Genomic DNA, 18,868 nt, shown 5'->3' on the forward strand with positions numbered 1-18,868 from the left:
GCCTTAAAGACTCACGGAGCCTGGTAGGCAGTGGAGAGCCTTTGAAACTTATTTTTTGAGCGCCATGGTGAATGCCGTGCCAGAGATTCTCCAACCTTGACTGCATCAGAATCACCTGGGAGCTTGTTAAAAATACATATAGCACAGCCCCGCCCAGACCTGCTCAATCCTAATCTATAAGTTGGGGTCAAGGCATCTGTATTTTTAACAAGCTCCCCAGGTGATTCTAATGCACGCCAGAGTTTAGAAACCACTGCTTTAGAAGGTTAATCTGGCAGCAGTGTGCAAGATGGATTGGAGCCGAGAGAGCCTGGAGGTTCGGAGACCTGCTAGCAAGCGATTGCAACAACAGTCCCGGCAGGAGATAATGAGGTTGGGGGCTGTGGGAACGGAAAGCAAGACTCAGACAAGGGAGGCATTTTTGAGAGGCAGTCAGCGAGGACTGGGTAGCCAGTTGGATGAGGAATGTGAGAGAGAAACGAGACTTAACAAATAGTGCCAAGGTTTAGCGAAGCCGTCCTCCCTTGGGACCTTATTCAGAGGACACACACCTGCCGCCCGTCCCCACCTTCCATGCCTCCCTCCCTCCTCCCCCCCTCCCCTAAGGCACGGTGGGAGGGGACACATCAGCACCTCCGGGGAGGCACAGGTGTGGCGGGGGAAGACGCCTTCCCCAGCTGATCCCTCGGGTGGCATCTCTGTGACTGTGAGAAGAACAGCACCACTGGAGGGGTGAGATGGGGGCGAGGGGGTGAGCTCTGTAAGGGAGGACGGCCTAGAGCCGCCGGCAGCGCTGAGAGTACCTGCGTCCGGAGCCGGGGAGCAAGAGCTAGCAGGGCATAGATGTGCAAGGCCACCCTGTGGGAGGTCACAGTGGAGACAGATGAGGCCATGGAGAGAAGAGAGGAAAGGGGTCCGGAGAGAGAGCTTCCATTTAGTGGTCACAGGAGCCCTGGCTCCTCCAGTCGTCCCCCTCCGAAGGGTTTCGTGCACAGAGCACTGATGTCCCCCAGAGGGATGTGGCACATCGCTGGAAAGGGCTCAGTGCTCTTCAGAAACACACCTTTTAAAATTTCCTTTCCGAACTCCAGTGTCTTTGAGCCGACATACCAGAGAGGCTGACAGATTTTCACTGTTACACCCTACCCCCGAGGCTTCTGATCGACTCCTAACCCTTCCATGTACACTTTTGGCCCAGCACAGCCAAATATGAGGTATTATACGTCATTAGAGTGCTTTGGGGTCCCTGCTCCCCCCCAAAGTTCCAGACATTCTGCCTGTGTTTTGTGAGCTCCCGCTGTGAAAATAGGATGTTGTGTTTTGGAGGCACCTCCAGGGTGCCCGGCAATTGGCGCATCTTAACTAAAAGAAAACAAATTGAATGAACAGCAGTACAGGAGAAGGACATTTGTATCAACCCAGGAAGGAGCGATTTACGCAGAGATGCTATTTATGATGCTGCGAGGCTGCGGTTCTTGACGGGGCCATCACGAAGCCTGGCCACTCCCGGCACTGGCAGCCTCAGCCTCAGCTGAAGCCGGGGCCGTATAGGATCCGCTGTCTCAGAAGGCGCTCGGCGGGGCTGACGCCGCATCCCGTCTCACTGTAAAAAGGGCTGACACAGGGGAACTGATCTTGGAATAGCCTTGGTAGTTATTTCCTTTTTGAGTCAGGAAACCAAGGCATTGTGGGTAATGAAGAAGCGATTCTCTGGTTACACAGCTCCTGGGTGATGGGGAGGGAAGGAGATTTAGCCGAGTGTTTTGGTAGGTTGAGTGCACTGGGGTTTTTTTGTGGAACCTATTTTCGGAGAAGACTCTTAAATTAGAGAAAGCCTTGCACGTAGAAGGAACGACATTGGAAGAGTCCCTCCGAGATGGCCTGGACATAGCTCTCATCCCACTTCCTAACCGTATGACCTTGGGCAATTTATTTAACCTTCAATTGCTGAGCTTCAATTTCCATTGTAAAGGGAAGGTAATCACATTTATCTCCTGAGAGTAGTTTTGGGAATTAAATATGATGGGACCATTTCAGTGCCTGGCGTGGAGCTGATCCCCCATAATTGCTAACTATTACAATAATTACTGGGTTTTCCCCCTGTCCTCGGAGACTTCATGCACTCCCCTGGATGCACCTGAAGAGAGAGTACTTTTTATTGTTGGCATTTCTAGTTTGAATTTTTAATATTTTTCCCCACAGGAGTGTTATAGCTAGATGGAGCTTAGGTGTAGGTGAAATACCACTGTTAATAAATTCTATCCTTTAAGGCATTTATATGCTGAATAGGACTTTTTGGGTAGGCCTGGGCACCAGAATTTCTGAGGAAAGGTGCCCTAACCCCTTATTTACAAATGAACTTCTATTGAGCCACCTGCTCAGAAGTTGCAGAATTGCTGAAACATTGCCTTGGGCAGGGCGTGTGATCGCCACATGAATAGAAACCAGCAGGATGTGAGGATTTCCACACACCAGCAAGAGCACTCTGCAGTTTCTTGCCACCACTGCCCCAGGCAAAGATGCAGCCAGCCAGTCAGTCAATGCTTGGAATTGTGTCAGGAGACTTGGCCAGGGTCCCCCCACCCATCCCTGCACCTTAGTCCCACTGCTGCTCTCCGTGGTGGTTGCCAACATAAATGCCATCCCCTGGCACTTCCATTGAAACAAACTGGAAAACAGCAGGGTCTTTCTCTCATCAGATCATCGCTGTCTGCCTGGCATCTGTCTGACTGCCTGCCATGGCCAAGGATCTGCCTCCCAGTGAGCATCCTTACATGTAAACATCCCCCCAAGACACCTCGACTCTGGGGTTTCAAGGGTCCCATCCATCTTCCCCCTCTCACTCTCAGCAAAAGAAACTGCTTAAGAAGGGGTGAAGGACAGGCCTCTCTCTGGCTCCCTATGGGGTCTTATTTCCCGAAGAACCTGAGCAGAGCCACAAAAGAATAAATAAAGAAGCCTTGGCAGAATGTTTTGATACAAAATTCATTACAGCTTTGTGTATGAGCTGGACGGTTTGGGTCCTCTTAAGCCTGTGTCGATACTGCAGTCCTTTCGGTGCAAGCTTCGTGTTTAGAGAGAGGTTTTGGAAGGAGATCAAAGATGTCAGATTACTGGCCTGATTCTTAAAGAACTGGTTTGGGGGAAAGCTTAAAAATATTCACACTCAGGTTCAAAAAGGAGAAGCAGGAATGAGTCCAGAAAGCTTGGGTGACAGGGATAGCAGTTGTAATATTTTTTAAGAAAACAAGAATTTGAATGTCTTCTGCATGTCCTTTCTTGCCTGAATCCCCACATGCATTTTCTCTTTTTGAGGTCTTCCATACCCAGTCTGTGTTTTTCTTGCTTTATAACTTACCTCCTGAGCCTCCAGGGTAAAATCCATCACTTGTCACTCTACTCTCATTTTTTTGTGGGCAGAGGGTATTGTAGGGGTGATTAGAATCCATCAGGGTCATAATTAAAAGGAGGTAAGAAGCTAAGTGTGGAGTACCCGTTGTGTCTCAGTGGCAACGAACCCAACTAATATCCCTGCAGACACAGGTTTGATCCCTGGCCTCGCTCAGTGGGTTAAGGATCCAGCATTGCCGTGAGCTATGGTGCAGGTCGCAAATGTGGCTCAGATCCCGTGTTGCTGTGGCTGTGGTGTAGGCTGGCAGCTGCAGCTCCAATTGGACTCCTAGCCTGGGAGCCTCCATATGCCTCGGATATGGCCCTAAAAAGACCAAAAAAAAAAAAAAAAAAAAAGAACCTAAGTGTGAGTCCTGGCTTCTCCACTCCATTGCTGTGTGACCCTTAGACAGACCACTTACACCCTCTGAGTCTTAGTTTTCTCATAGGTACATTACAGACAGGGAAACCTGTCTCAAACAATTGTCAGGAAAAGCAGGTGCATCTCAGACCTGTTTTGCGTGCCTACCACACACAGGGACATCTGGCACATCCTCCATCAGCACAGCCAGCCGGTGGCACAGCTTTGCAGCCGTTCACCTCTTCTCGAGCGGTGGTCACTGGATGAGGAATTCTCTTCCGCTGTGCTTTGTGGGCACGAGCACTCCATTTTTAGTGTCCTTAGTGTTTATCCACTTTTTTTGTTGTTATTATAGCCCTCTCCCCTCCAAGGAGGCTTTTTAGACAATTTTTAAAAAGACACCCCCTCTCATAGAAATTAAGGAATGATAGTCATAGGCTAGGATTGCACTTCCAAGGGCCACACTTTGTAATACACGATTTGTTTTACTCCCAAGAACTTTTTGTCCCCTTCCTTTGGGGACTCTGGTGCCCTTGTTGGGATATCTTAAAAGATTTTTAAAATGCACGGGGGACTTTGTCTTCCTTTTGAATCTTTCCTTCCCTCCTCACAGGAGACCGTCCGTGGAGCTGGTTGTCATCCGGTTCCTATGTCTCCTCCCGTCTCTGTCTCCCTCAGTGGCCTGTACTCCTGCCCGTAGCTCTCCGGCCTCCAGGTGATGGGGGTGCTCCCATTTGCCTAGGAAATACTCTCTTGGTTCTCTGTTTTGAAGCATCCTTAGTCTCCTCCATGCAGGGGGGAATTTTCAGACCTAATTAGCATCAGTGAACTGAGAAGCATATCAGGTTGTCTTTGCAAATCAGGGTCTCCTTTCAGCTTTTTCAGCATTTTTTAAAAAATGCGTGGTTCAGGCATAGGGAACAAGGATTATCTGAACACTTGCAGTGACTTGGCTGTGCCACCCATGACCTTGTAATCTGAAGCGCCTCCTTCCAGACTGGCCACACACAGGACACAGGATAACGCACCATGCCTTTGGTGCATTTAGCAGTTGCCTCCTTGTCATTGTTACATAGGGCACGGGAATAGGGCTCATCATATGTTCCACTTAAGATGATAGAGGGGGAATGTCAACATCACCATAACCCAAACTAGCGAATTGAGTTTCATGAACATTTTCTCTGACTGCTGCTTTTACCCCATTCAATAGGAATCAGGGGGCAGCAGCACAGTTTAAAACTGGAGCAATAGTTCCTGCCGATGGAGTTCCTGTTGTGGCTCAGTGGTTAACGGGTCCGACTAGGAACCATGAGGTTGCAGGTTCAATCCCTGGCCTCCATCAGTGGGTTGGGGATCCAGCATTGCTGTGAGCTGCGGTGTAGGTCTCAGACTTGGCTCCGATCCCACGTTGCTGTGGCTGTGGTGTAGGCCGGCGACTACAGCTTCAATTTGACCCCTGGCCTGCGAACCTCCACATGTCTTGGGAGCAGCCCTGGAAAAGACACACACACACAAAGTTCCTGCCGCAATTTAAAACCTGTAGACTGGCCTTGGAATCAATGGAAACCTCCTTCCTTTATGCCAGCAGCTTCCTGAAGAAGGCAGAAATGTGTATAGTTGAGGGACGATGCAAATATCAGCTCCCTCCTAGCCACAGCAGGAAATTAGATACCTCTTTGGTTAACACAAACGGATTGTGATTTTTTTTTTTTTTTTTTTTTTGCAAGAAAGAGGAAAGATGCTCGAGGTAGCATTGTATACCATAAAACTATATTTATGTGCTAAGACAAGCAATTGATGTTGTTCTATAAAATATAGTAAACACCTCCTCCCTGCCCTTTGGAATGTCAGTCAGAATTCAGAATCATGAAATTTTATAGTATTACTGGTTAGAGGGGCTTCCCACTGGGAGCAGATGCCATCTCTGTCTTCATAGACTCAGAGAAAGTCCTGACATGTTTCATGGCGTTCATACGTGGAAGTCTGTGAAATGGAAAGGAAAACAGCTTTTTCTGTCAACCTGTCACTGATATAAGCTTTTACATTCCATCAGAATGACTAAACTTTAAAGCTGTTTTTCTTCAGTGCTGAGTATCTCTCAGAACTCCCAAGTGTTATCAGATTGATAGAGTCCCAGCATATGATAGAAGACCAAAGCATTTTGTGGCATGATATTAAAAATTCATTCCGATACTCGATAAAGCGTGGTTGACAAAAGTGCGAAATGGAATAAGGTAGAGTGAATTTCTTCATGGTTTATTGCCCTTGATTTCTCTACCCAAAATAAATAGACAGAATGGACTAAAAAAAATCTCTTCTTTATGAAGGTGGGATCCTGGCAGCTGAAGGCCTGCTCATAAAAATCCTCTCCGTGCCACATACCTTGGCAGTATTCAAAGTTGGAGGCAATGGAAATTTATTGCTGTTGTGTGTGTTCATATTTCAGACCGAATGAATATGTAGAGGCTGCTGTTATGAGCTTGCCGGGACTCTGTTAAGAACAGAGAAAGCAAGCGCTTGGTTCCCCCCCCCCCCAGCCAGAGTTTTTTTTCCGGGGGAGGGGGTGTTGATGATTTCAGGGGTGATTGTGCTGGTGGCCGCTGGCCTTGGTGCCGGTGGCAGTTCCTCCCCTGAAGGTCCTGGAGAGAAAACACTCTTTTCACCTCTTCCCTGCCCCCTTCTCCGCCTGCCATCTTGTTTTAAAAGAAATATCAAAAACCAAAGCCTCGCTGGCCGCCGCCCGCCCAACCCGTGCGTTCCTCCCCTTGCAGCCCCCCCCATCGCCCGCCTCTCTGACCCCCCCCACCCCTTCCTTTCTTCTGTCCCTCCCTCCTCTCAGAGGACACCGCCAGGAGAGGCTTCCCCGCAGCGGTGGGACAGAATGCCTCATTGGCTTCAGATATTAACTTCTGTGCTGAAAACCCGGTTGGAGCTGGTGTGACAAATGGATTTTACCTGCTGCTGGAAAACACAGCCCCGTCCCACCCCCTGCACACGGCACGCACAGGCCCTGTTCTCCATCTTGCAGCGCCCGTCCCAGGGAGCGGGAACAGAGAGCTGCCCCGCGGCACCATCTGTTCCCGCCAGCATCTCTGTCGGCCCCGGCGGTTACATCTGTTGAGAAGCACAGTGTACTTGATGAGTTGTTGGAAGGAAGTGTTTGGTCCCCCCCCCATCCCCCCCCCCCCCATCCTCTCCGTTAGTCATTACTGGGCTGCTGGGCTCACGTGGGCGTATCTGTGTGCACCGCCTCTCAGGCCTCATCTGTATCAATTGGAAATCAGTCACTGGGAGTTAGTTGCAGTCAGCAGGGACCCAGGGCATTTTCCAGTGACATCAATTCTTCTTCTGTTGCAGAAATGCAGGAAACAATTAAAATTCTGATGCGTTCCAGGGAGGATTTCAAATAAATCAGCCGATAGCTGATACCTTGTACCTCTTGGTAGCAAAGCAAAATTAACAACCCAGCCGCATCTGTGTACTGTATGCTAAAATAAATAAATTAACCATGCATCACCTCCAATAGAGGAAGCAGCTGGCTTGTTCTCAACCTTTCCATAAGTACCCAAAAGCTACTGATTTGTTAAGTTGTCATCCTCCTTATGGACATCAAGGACTCTCTGCATATGCCAAAAATTGAGCTGGCCAAATATCAGGAAGTTATGGAAAATCCAGGCACTGATTAAACTCAGTGATAGCTCCTAGCAGCTTATGCTGAGCTGGTGTGCGAGGCTCAGTGAGGGAGTAATATAAGATACAAGTAGGCTTGGCAGCAAATTTAGAACTTTGTGTGAACTTGAGGGTTTTAGAGCATTAATCAGAAAGTCAGTACTTCTTCCTCTCCCCTTAAGCCACATGCAGTGTGGAAGGACTTATATTAATCACCCCTATTCACTGCAGTGCTCCCCACCTAGGCTTTCCCAGGCTTCTTTTTTGCAACTCTCTTTGCAGCGATTCCACATCCTCCTACTTGCTGGCCAGTAGAACCCATGCTGTCTTCTTTTTACCAATAGCGTGACAAGGGACAATGGACTCTTGAAAAAGAAAGATCTTAGAATCACCCTTGAATAAAAGCCATGCAGCCTATTGAAATTCTAAATCCATATTGTATATGTGCCTGCGTGCCAGTGTATTTGTGTATGTGATTGTTTATTGGCATTCAGTGGCTTTTTTTTTTCCCCCCAGAAAGATGCATGAATTTTTAAAATATAAAGAATATAGTGGCTGGAAAACAAAACAGCACTTAAAAAATTCCCTGCCTTTCAAGTTCACTGCGTTGGGAAGGAAGGGGCTGGTAGGGTGCTCATCAGAGTGGCAGCTAAGAAAATGATTCATGGGGTGGGTTCTGAGAGAACCACAAGACGAAGGTGGGAGTCACACCACTGGGCAGCACCACAGTGGGGATGGTCAAAAGGGGTAAAGAGGACATGCCATTTCTAGACTCTCCCCGTAAGAGGGCGAAGCTTGGGGAAGGTCAAAAGAAGTAAGGGATGGAGGCGGATAGGAAGGTCTACTCAAGGCAGAGCAAACAGGAGAGGACCCAGCCAACCCCTGAAAAGAGTGGCTGTTGTCATCCATCCAGCGCTTCCAGTGCCCGGTGCCCTCTGGGCTCAGGGTACGATCACTGATGATCGTCACGGTTTTGCCGGCAGAGCACCGCTGTAAATCACTGCCCCCACCACCACCACCACCCCCCGGTCAGCAGGATGCTGCCTGCGCTTGGTAATGAGTGGAAATAGTCAGCTACCCTTGCCCAGCGATTGGCGGGAGAAGCTAGTTAGGAACCCATGTCTGTTGAGGGAGGAAGCCCTGGCACACACCTTGCTGTGTGCGCCCTTTGCCCACCATGCTGGTTACATCAGGCACGCTCGGTGCTCTGCAGCCTTCCTCTTTAAACACGTGCCCTCCACAGTTTCACAGCCAGCCCAAGAAGTAGCAATTCCTGCAGCCTAAAGAGAATTATCAGCTGTCTCTAGGTGATTTTCAAAAATATGCCAATAGCAATGAGAGGCATTCTAAATCCTTCCAGGTTGGTTCTGACCATGCTGTAGAAGTAATTTCAGCTGGCACGTCACATGAAAGAACAGATTTGAAAACAGTGGTGTGCACGGCCCTGAAGGTTTCAACTTGGCTAATGTTCTAACCACCTTATGGCACTGCTTTGGATTGCAGCAAAGGTAGTGAAGAAAATGTCTGAAGACTGGATTTACTCTGTGTGTGTGTGTGTGTGTGTGTGTGTGTGTGTGTCTACATCTATACTCTTAGCTCTGAAAAAGAGAAAGTGTCTACATGTAAATGCATATCACTATTTGCACACCCTTGTTATCAGTCTAGAGGAAGATCGATCAGTCTGTGTACACAAGGATGTTGGTACACACGCACATGCAAGTCAGGAGTATAATAAGTACCTGTCTCTTATCACTTAGTGTACGTGTATTTATGTATGTACAGCAGTTCATAAGTGTGCAAATCACTTATGCCTGGTCAGGGCATTTGTGGGCCCAAAGAATGCAGATTATCTGTCTGAATAAAGATTGGTCACTTTGTGGACATTTTTAGATGCAAAAATTCCCAAGCTTTATCTGTCATGCTGTATTTGTGTGTATGTGCCTGGACGTGCACGTTCCTGCCACGTTTCTAGAGGGACCTTGGGTGCAGTTGCTTTGGGGAAGTGGCCATTGCTTGCCTAGGGAGCCATTTGGTCTCGATTTGCATTTAATGAGAGAGTAAAGCCTATCTTAGGACAAATACAACTGTTAAATCAGAACAGCCTTAGCCTTTGATTCTAAGCTAATACTTACATTAAAACATATATGTTAAAAGTCATATGGAAACTTCTCAAGTAACATGTTATTTTTCACACGTTGTACTAATGAAAGTCCTGCCTGGTGTGTCCTAGCATTTGAAAAAGGGGGTTAGGACCTTCCATTCAGTACACCTTTCATAAATTATCCATTTAATGGTGAAGGAAATTCAGAAGCTGACCCCACTGGGCAGTCAGACCGAAATGGAAGGAACTCAGGAATTTTCCACACTCTCTCACGCTAGCAGTGTTCAGGGAGGGGAAAGCTGAATCCCTTTTAAGTGAGACCCACTTCAGGACGTCAGAAGCAGGTTGATGCAATTATCTTGCCCTGGGCTGGGTATGGGTGAATGTTTTACCTCTTGCCCTTTATTTTTACAAGTATGTTGTAGGGAACCTTCCAGTTGGTTTTTGTGTGTATTTTAATTGCATTTATTCATCATCCAATGTATCACTGGGGATACTTTTGGCTGAAAGCAACAGTGTAGTAGCTGGTTTGTCGTTTGAAAAACGAGGTCTGGAGTTAGGCCACAGCTCAAGGTGCCACCAGGAACTCACACGCCTCCATGTCTCTTCTCACCATCTTCCTGTGTACCATGCAGTCTTTGCAGTTGTTGCCTCACAGGCATAAGACGACGGTTACAACTGCAGGTCTCACATCCTGAGCCTGGGAAGGACAAAAGGCTTTCTCTTAGGGGACTCTGCCTTTTATTCAGGAAGGAACACGCTTTCCAGAGACTTCCAACTATATATCATCATTGCCCGAAGTTGTATCACATGGTTGCCTTACATGCAAAGAAACAAAGGAAATCAATTATTTCTACTAAACACAGTGTTGCCCTGAACGGAATGAGATGAGAAATATAGATGGACAGTGTGTACTCCTGCCTCTCAAATTTTAGTGCAGCGCAGACACCCAACCCACCATCAAACCTCGAGAAAACCCTACCAGTGAGAGTCTCAAGAAAGGTAACTAAGACGATCCGCAGAAGGGATTACTACCGAATATGGACTTTTGTTTTGTTTTGTTTTTTGTTCGTTGTCTTTTTTTTTTTTTTTTTTTTTTTTGCCATTTCTAGGGCCGCTCCCACGGCATATGGAGGTTACCAGGCTAGGGGTCGAATCGGAGCTGTAGCCGCCGGCCTACGCCACAGCCACAGCAACTCGGGATCCGAGCCGCGTCTTCGACCTACACTGCAGCTCATGGCAACACCGGATCCTTAACCCACTGAGCAAGGCCAGGGATCGAACCCGCCAGCTCATGGTTCCTAGTCGGATTCGTTAACCACTGAGCCACAGACAGGAACTCCCGAATATGCACTTTTAAACTAGAAACAAGCACCAGAAAATGGCCAAAAGGCCGTGTCCATACAATTAGTAAAAGAGCTCAGCCTGGGTAAACACATTACCTTTTCCTGTAATAACGAGAATGTCCCTGCCTGGACGAATCGAAAAACATGTCATAACAGAGAACTTTCAATAAACGTATAGTCAACCTGTACAACTCATAATACTAGAAGTACTATAGCCAGTATAATTATAGATCAGAAATATGTTCACAGTATCAATGGTTGACACCCGTGCTCCGTCAATAAACAATTATCGGGAACCTACCATGTGCCCCTGCCCATAGGGGGGCATAGCCTCTGTGAGCAGAAAGCTGCATACAGCGTAAGGAGCCCTGGAGGAGACGCCGTCCGCTCCTGCTCCTCCTGGCTCACCGCTGTCGCTGTCTCCGTCTCCGAGGCACAAGGCGGTCAGGAAGCCGCGCCGCAGCCGTGGCCTTGAAGGGCCCCGGCAAGACTCCCGGGCAGCCGGAGGTCGCGATTCACTGGTTAGGATCACAATCACCGCCGCAATGTCAAGTCCGTGGAGAAGGTGTGCGCTGACCTGGTCAGCGGCGCGAAGAGAAGAATCTCAAAAGTGAAAGGACCGGTTTGTGTGCCCACCAAGACTCTGAGAATAACGACCAGGAAAACCCCTCGTGGGGAAGGTTCTGGGACTTGGGATCGTTTTCCCATGAGGCTCCGCAAGCGACTCACTGACCTGCAGTCCTTCTGAGATTGACTGTTAAGCAGATCACATCCGTCAGTGTTGAACCAGGAGTCGAGGTCGAAGTCACCATTGCAGATGCTTACGTCCAACTTTTTAGTAAATTGATACTCAGTTGTTCAAATAAATAAATAGCAAGCACTGAACTGAGGCATGAATAAGGCCGTATTGGGGGACACAGAGGAAAGCAGCCAGCACGGCCAAGGGTTTCTGATAAACAAGGGTAATCTCTTTCCTTTGATATTTCCATCCAAGCAGCGTTGAGGCCTTCTACCAACTGTTGCCTGATAACTGAACCAGCCCGTCTGGAGTAGACAAGGCTGGAAGTTCTTACAGTCTTCCGTTCTTATTTTTAGCCTCCGGGAGAGTCCAGCTAGGACAGCAAAGAGTACCTGACTTAACAACATGAGAATGAGTTAACTATAAGTTGCGCATCCTTCCGTTAATACAAAAATCATTTTCAAGGATCTTTGTGAGCAGGGCATCTAAGATGATTGACGCATCTACAGAAAGCACTGTTCTGAAAAATGATTCTAGTTTACCTGACCAGAGGCTTTGGTTGACAAGACTGTTGAAGCTGGGATCCTTCTAAAGTGAGCCTCTTCCAGTATTTTCATACAGTTGCTTCATGCTGTTAGATAGTGGGAGTTCGAGATCCTTCTGGCAGCTCACCAAATGTTTCCTTTGCATTTGATGACTGTGTAGGTACAGATTTTGCATGTAATTATTAAAAAGAATTTATGTCCAAACCACACCCAGCCCCCTCTGGCACTGCTGCCACTCTGGGGGAGTTAGGAGGCGAGCTTAAGAGAAGCTGGAGGCTTCTGCAGCCTCCTCCACCTTCATTGACTGACACAGCCAAGGAGTCCTTTTCCCAGCAGAGGCAGCATGAGTGAGGATTGCATCTTTGCTCATCTTTAAATAGCCTTACATATTTCAGTAACTGTAAATGTTCCACATGTCTGAAATTGACTATCTGACCAATATGTAGATTACTCTAGGCAAGAGCACCTGTGTCTTCCTCATTTCTCTGTCTTAAAACAAACAGGTGTTCAGTGAAAGACTGCTCAGGTAGAGATGAACAAGCACTAGCTTAGAGCCAGAGGTGACTCTGGGGCCAGCCGGCCTGTGTAGAAATCTTGGTGAAAGAGTCTTAGGATGTTTAGTGAAATAACTCAGACGGAAAGACAAATAGTGTATGATGTCACTTATATGTGGAAGCTAATTTTTAAAAAAACTGGTGACTATAACAAAAAAGAAACAGACTCAGAGAGAGAGAGCAAACTAGTGGTTACAAGTGAGGAGAGAGAAGGAAGGGTACAAACTACTACGTATAAAATAAATAAGCTACAAGGATCTATTGTACAGTATAGGAAATATAGCCAATATTTTATAATAAGTATAAATGGCCTGTAATCTTTAAAAATTCTGAATCACTATGTTGTACACCTGAAACTTATATAACATTGTACATCAACTGTACTGCAATTTAAAAAATAGTCTTGGGGAGCCCGCAGCTATATGAAAACAAGTAGAGGGAGTCAGAAAAGATGTCCAGAGTGGGTCGGTTTCCTACTTTGCATTTGTACAGAGGACCTAGGTTTACTGGGTTTAGGAAATGTAATAGGCTTTAGAAGGAAATCATGGAAACAGACGCAAGAGCAAGTGTTATCTTGAGTATAAACCTGCAGTGTTTTCCTCTCCATGCCTCTCCCTCATTCCTCTTTAAAGTCACTTATGTCCAATATCTTTTTTTTTTTTTTTTTTTGTCTTTTTTGTCTTTTGTCCTTTTTAGGGCCGTACCCATGGCATATGGAGGTTCCCAAGCTAGGGGTCTAATCGGAGCTGTAGCTGCCAGCATACGCTACAGCCACAGCAATACCAGATCCAAGCTGCATCTGTGACTTAAACCACAGCTCACGGCAACGCCGGACCCTTAACCCACTGAGCAAGGCCAGGAACCTCATGGTTCCTAGTCAGATTCGTTTCCGCTGCGCCACAACAGGAACTCCCCATGTCTTTTTTCAGTTAATTAAAAATTTCCCAATCTTATTAAGGAATAGTTGACAAATGTGCTTGTATGTATTTAAAGGGTACAATTTGATGATTTGACCCGCCTGTACATTGCATAGAGATTACCCAGATCAAGGTTATTTACCCGCGTTTCACCTCACAAAGTTAACTCTGGGGGTGTGTGTGGTGAGAAGGCTGAAGATGTAGCATCAGCACCTTGCAAGCATACAGTGCCATCGTATTAGCTGTAGTCACCATGCTGTGCCTTAGAATCTCAGAATTTTTTCTTCCTGCAACTGAGTTTGTACCCTTTGACCTGTATCTCCCCTTTGCTGCCTTCCCCCAATCCCGTTTCTATGAAACTGCCTTTTTTCTTTTATATTTGTTATCTATCGAAATATATTGATACAAGTATGTTGATGTCATTTATGTATTATAAATTACTACTGTTATAAATTATTACATATAAGTGATACCCTACAGTATCTGTCTCTCTCTTTCTGGCTTATTTCACTTCTTATCCATTCATTCGTCTAAGGACATTTAGGTTGTTGCCATGTCTTGGCTTTTGTGAGTAGTGCTGCAGTGAACATGGGAGTGCAGGTATCTCTTTGAGATACTGATTTTATTTTCTTCATTTATTTATATACTTAGGAGTGGTATGGCTGGATCATCATAAGTAAATAGAACTTTTTATAGGAATTTTTTGAGGAACCTCCATACTGCTTTCCATCATAGCTATACGAGCCCACATGTCTACCAGCAGCATCTAAGGGTTCCCTTTTTGCTACATTCTCACCAACATTTCTTATCTCTTGTCTCTTTGATAATAGCCATCCATGGAGTTCCCATCGTGGCACAGCGGAAACAAATCCAACTAGGAACCATGAGGTTGCGGGTTCGATATCTGGCCTCGCTCAGTGGGTTAGGGATCCGGTGTTGCCGTGAGTTGTGGTGTAGATCGCAGACTCAGCTCAGATCCCGAGTGGCTGTGGCTGTGGCTGTGGCATAGGCCGTCGGCTACAGCTCTGATTAGACCCCTAGCCTGGGAATCTCCATGTGCCAGGGGTTTGGCCCTAAAAAAAAAAAAAAAAAAAAAAAGACAAAAAGACACACACACACACAAAATAGCTATCCTAAGAGCTGTGACGTGATATCCCATTTTGATTCTGGTTTGTTATTTCCCTGATGATTAGTGGTGTTGAGCACCTTTTCATGTGCATATTGGCCATTTGTATCTCTTCTTTGGAAAAATGGCTATTTAGGTTCTTGTCTCTTTTTTTTTTTTTAACTGAGAAAATGATTCTCATTAGGTTTCATTGAGAACAAACATTTTCTCCTATTCTTAGTTGGTGTTTTCAATTTATTATTTATTGTTGCTGTGTAAAAGTGTTTTAAACTAAGTGTTTTAGTTTGATGTAGTTCCACTTATCTTCGCTTTTGTTGCTTGTGTTTTTGATGTCTCATTTAAGAAATCACTGCCAAGGAAGTTCCCACGTGGTACAGTGGGTTAAGGATCTGGTGTTGCCACAGCTGTGGTGCAGGCCACAATTGTGGCCAGGCTCAGTCTCTGGCCCAGGAACTTCCACATTGCCATGGTTGCTGCAAAAAAGAAAAAGAGGAGTTCCCATCATGGCTCAGTGGAAGTGAATCTGACTAGCATCCATGAGGACACGGGTTCAATCCCTGGCCTTGCTCGTGGGTTAAGGATCCGGTGTTGCCATCAGCCATGGTGTAGGTCACAGACTCCACTCGGATCCTGTGTTGCTGTGGCTGTAATGTAGGCCTACGGCTACAGCTCTGATTTGACCCCTAGCCTGGGGACCTCCATATGCCATGGATGCGGCCCTAAAAAGATTTAAAAAAAAAAAAAAAGGAAAAAGAAAAGAAGTCCTGCCAAAACCAATGTCAAATTTTTTCTTTGTTTGCTTCTAAGAGTTTTATAGTTTCAGATCTTATGTTTAAGCCTTTAATACATTTCACGCAGATGTTTATGAGTGGTGAAAGGCGTAGGGGTCCAGTTTTATTCTTTTGCGTGCGGCTAATATCGTTTTCCCAGCAGAATTTGTTGAAGTTTATTCTTGGTGTCCTTGCCAAAAATTAGTTGACCAAATATAAGTGGTTTTATTATGGGTTCTCTATTCTGATCTACTGGTACCTTTTTTCATGCCAGGACCATACTGTCTGGTTACTGTGGTAACATAATGTAGTTTGACATCAGGAAATGTGATGCCTCCAGCTTTGTTGTTGTTAAGATTACTTTGGCTGTTTGTTATCTTTTGCGGTTGCATAAAAATTTTAGGATTATTTTTTCTATATCAAGGAAAAATTCCATTGAAATTTTGATAGAGATTGCACTGAGTTTGTAAATCAGTTTGGGTAGTGTGGATCATTTCACAGAATTAATTCTTTCGACTCAAGAATATGGAATATCTTTCCATTTATTTGTGTCTTTCAGTTGCTTTCATCAATGTCTTAATAGTTTTCAGTGTATGGGACTTTCACCTCCTTGGTTAGTTTTATTCCTAAGGATTTTTTTTATTTTGATATTATTGTAAATGAGATTTCTTAATTTCTCTTTCACACAGTTTATTGTTAGTATTTAGAAATGCAACTAATTTTTGTATGTTAATTTTTTTGGCCTAGTTTTAACAGCGTATGGTATAGTCTTTAAGGTAGAGCCTTCTATATATAAGGTCATATCATCTACAGAGATGATTTTACTTCTTCTTTTCCAATTTATATGCCTTTGATTTCTTTTTCTTGCATGATTGCTCTAGCTAGCCCTTCTAGTAGTATGATGAATAAGAGTGGTAGTTCCTTGTTTATAATCTTAGAGGAAAGGCTTTTAAGTTTTCACCATTGTGATGTTACCTGTGGGTTTGTCATATGTGGGTTTTATTATGTTGAGGTACACTCCTTCTCCAGTTTATTGAGAATTTTTTTCATGAAAGAGAACTGAATTTTATTAAATGCTTTTTCTGCATTTATTGTGATCGTATGACCTTTATCTTTCATTCCACTACTGTGTCCCAATTATTGATGTGCTTATGTTAAACCGTCTTTGCATTCCAGTGATGATAAACTTAATGTACTGTTGACTTCAGTTTGATAGTATTTTGTTGGGAATTTTTACATCTGTGTTCATCAAAGATGTTACTCTGTAGTGTTCTTTTCTCATAGTGTCCTTGCCAGGCTTTGATGTCAGGGTATGCTGGCCTCATAAAATGAGTTCGAAAGTGTTTCTTTCACTTAAGTTTTTTAGAAAAGCTTGAGAAGACTTGGTATTCATCTAAATTAATTCCTTAATTTTCATTAATTTCAAGGTTTAGTACAGTTCACCAATAAAGCCATATAGTTCCTGGGCTTTTATTTGTTTGAATTTGTTTTGTTTTGGTTTGGTTTGGTTTTTTAGGGCCACACCCACAGCATATGGAGATTCCCAGGCTAGGGATCAAATCGGAGCTATGGCTGCTGGCCTATGGCACAGCCACAGCAACACCAGATTAGAGGCGTGTCTGCAGCCTACACCACAGCTCACGGCAATGCCAGATTCTTAACTGATCGAGGCCGGGGATCCAACCTACATCCTCACAGGTACTAGTCAGATTTGTTTCCACTGAGCCGTGACGGGACCTCCTGTTTGAAGATTTGTGACTGATGATTCAATTTCCTTGCTCTGTATTGGCCTGTTCACATGTTCCCTTACTTCGTGATTCAGGCTGGGCTATGTTTCTAGGAATTTATCTATTGCTTCTCAGCTATCTAATTTGTTGGCTTCTGCTTATTCATGGTCTCCAATTCTTTTTCAACATTTTTACTCTTACACAATGCTTTTCGAGTGAAAAGAACATGGAGTCTTCCGTCGCGTTCTCCGGATTTGAATTAGAAGGAGCTGGGTAACCTTTCTGAAATTTGTCCGTGTTTATTAATGAAAAAGCAATACTATTTATCCTGCAGGGATAAAGTAAATTTGAAATGAGACGCCACAGAGCAGTCTGCCAGCAGCATCTATAGGCTGTCGGCACATGGCCCCTTCCCTTTCCCCACCTCTCTCAAAAGGGAAGTGGAGGGGCCCCTTGTGTAGAGCCGTGGGTCCAGAGACTGTGAATCATTTGTGATGCTTTTCCAAGGACTGAATGGAGAGGGACATTGTAATCAAAGCACCAGCAAAGCGCACGTAGAGATGCATGTGTAATTAGGGACCTCTTCCTGGGAGGGATAATCCACAGTGGGCCTGACGGAATTGGAATTTGCACGTGAGCAGTTGGGGTGTGTATATCCAGTCAGCTCCGTGTCCCCCGAAAAGTGGGAGGCAAGAGGCATTTGTAGCTTGGCCACAAACTGGGTGTCAGACCTATGAAGGCTGCATCCATCTGACAGGCCTTCCGAATGAAATGTCAGGAGGGAGGCTTAGCAGTCGGGGAGACAATTATGAGACTCTCAGAGGTGAGAAATCGAGAATTCTATTCACTGCCCAGGAAAGGGAGACTCTGGCATGGCAGGAGGGTGGGGAAATGTGCTTCTGGACATGCCATGAAAAGGCCTGTCACTTACTGAGGTCCCATTGCTCTCTCAGGCTATGACTGAGTGAGAGGATGCTTTCAGGGAAAAGAAGTATCACTGAGCCCCAGTGGATGCTCAGGAAAAAGCCCAAGGCTCTTGGCACCCCTAGAGTCAGCCTGAGTTGGGTTCATCAGCTTTCTGGCCTGCCTGTCATCTTTCGAGCCTTCCAGCAGATACTGCCAAGTCCCCTAGTCCTATGGGTCCAACATGGTGGGGCTTCTTCACTTGACCAGCAAAGAGCTCACCATTTGGAACAGAGTTGTCATTGTCACTGTCATGTTATGGCTGCAAATTACTCTAGAGTCAAAGGAGTATCACCAGGGAGCTCACGTATGTCCCTAGAGAAAAGTATGGACTCCTTAGAGAGAGGTCTGCTCACCAGCCCTCCTCTAGGAGTACCCGCTCAGCCCCTCTTAGCCTTTATCTCTGGCCTCCTTCGCTCTGTCCCATGACAAGGATGCCTTTCTTATGAAGATGTAACTGGGGACACAGCCTGCATTCTGGTCTGGTTCTGCCACCACTAGCTTTGGAGCCCTGCCCGGTCACGTGCTCTTCCTGAATTTTCGGTCGTCTCCACCGTGCGGTCCAGTCAGGTTGCCTGCCTGCTTGCCTGCAGCTTAGTCTTGAGCGCATGGGATGCTGTGACGTGTGTGCAAGTCTGTTGCACAGTGCAAAGCATTATC

At 45.8% G+C, this 18,868-nt stretch overlaps 1 protein-coding gene and 1 pseudogene across 1 annotated transcript in view; both read left to right on the forward strand.

Moving 5' to 3' along the window:
- Positions 1-18,868, forward strand: part of AUTS2 (AUTS2, activator of transcription and developmental regulator) — a 1,228,927-nt gene that overhangs the window by 856,120 nt on the left and 353,939 nt on the right.
- LOC102158711 lies at positions 1,733-12,908 on the forward strand (annotated as a pseudogene).

This window comes from Sus scrofa, chromosome 3, assembly GCF_000003025.6.
Source record: "Sus scrofa isolate TJ Tabasco breed Duroc chromosome 3, Sscrofa11.1, whole genome shotgun sequence".
NCBI lineage: Eukaryota > Metazoa > Chordata > Mammalia > Artiodactyla > Suidae > Sus > Sus scrofa.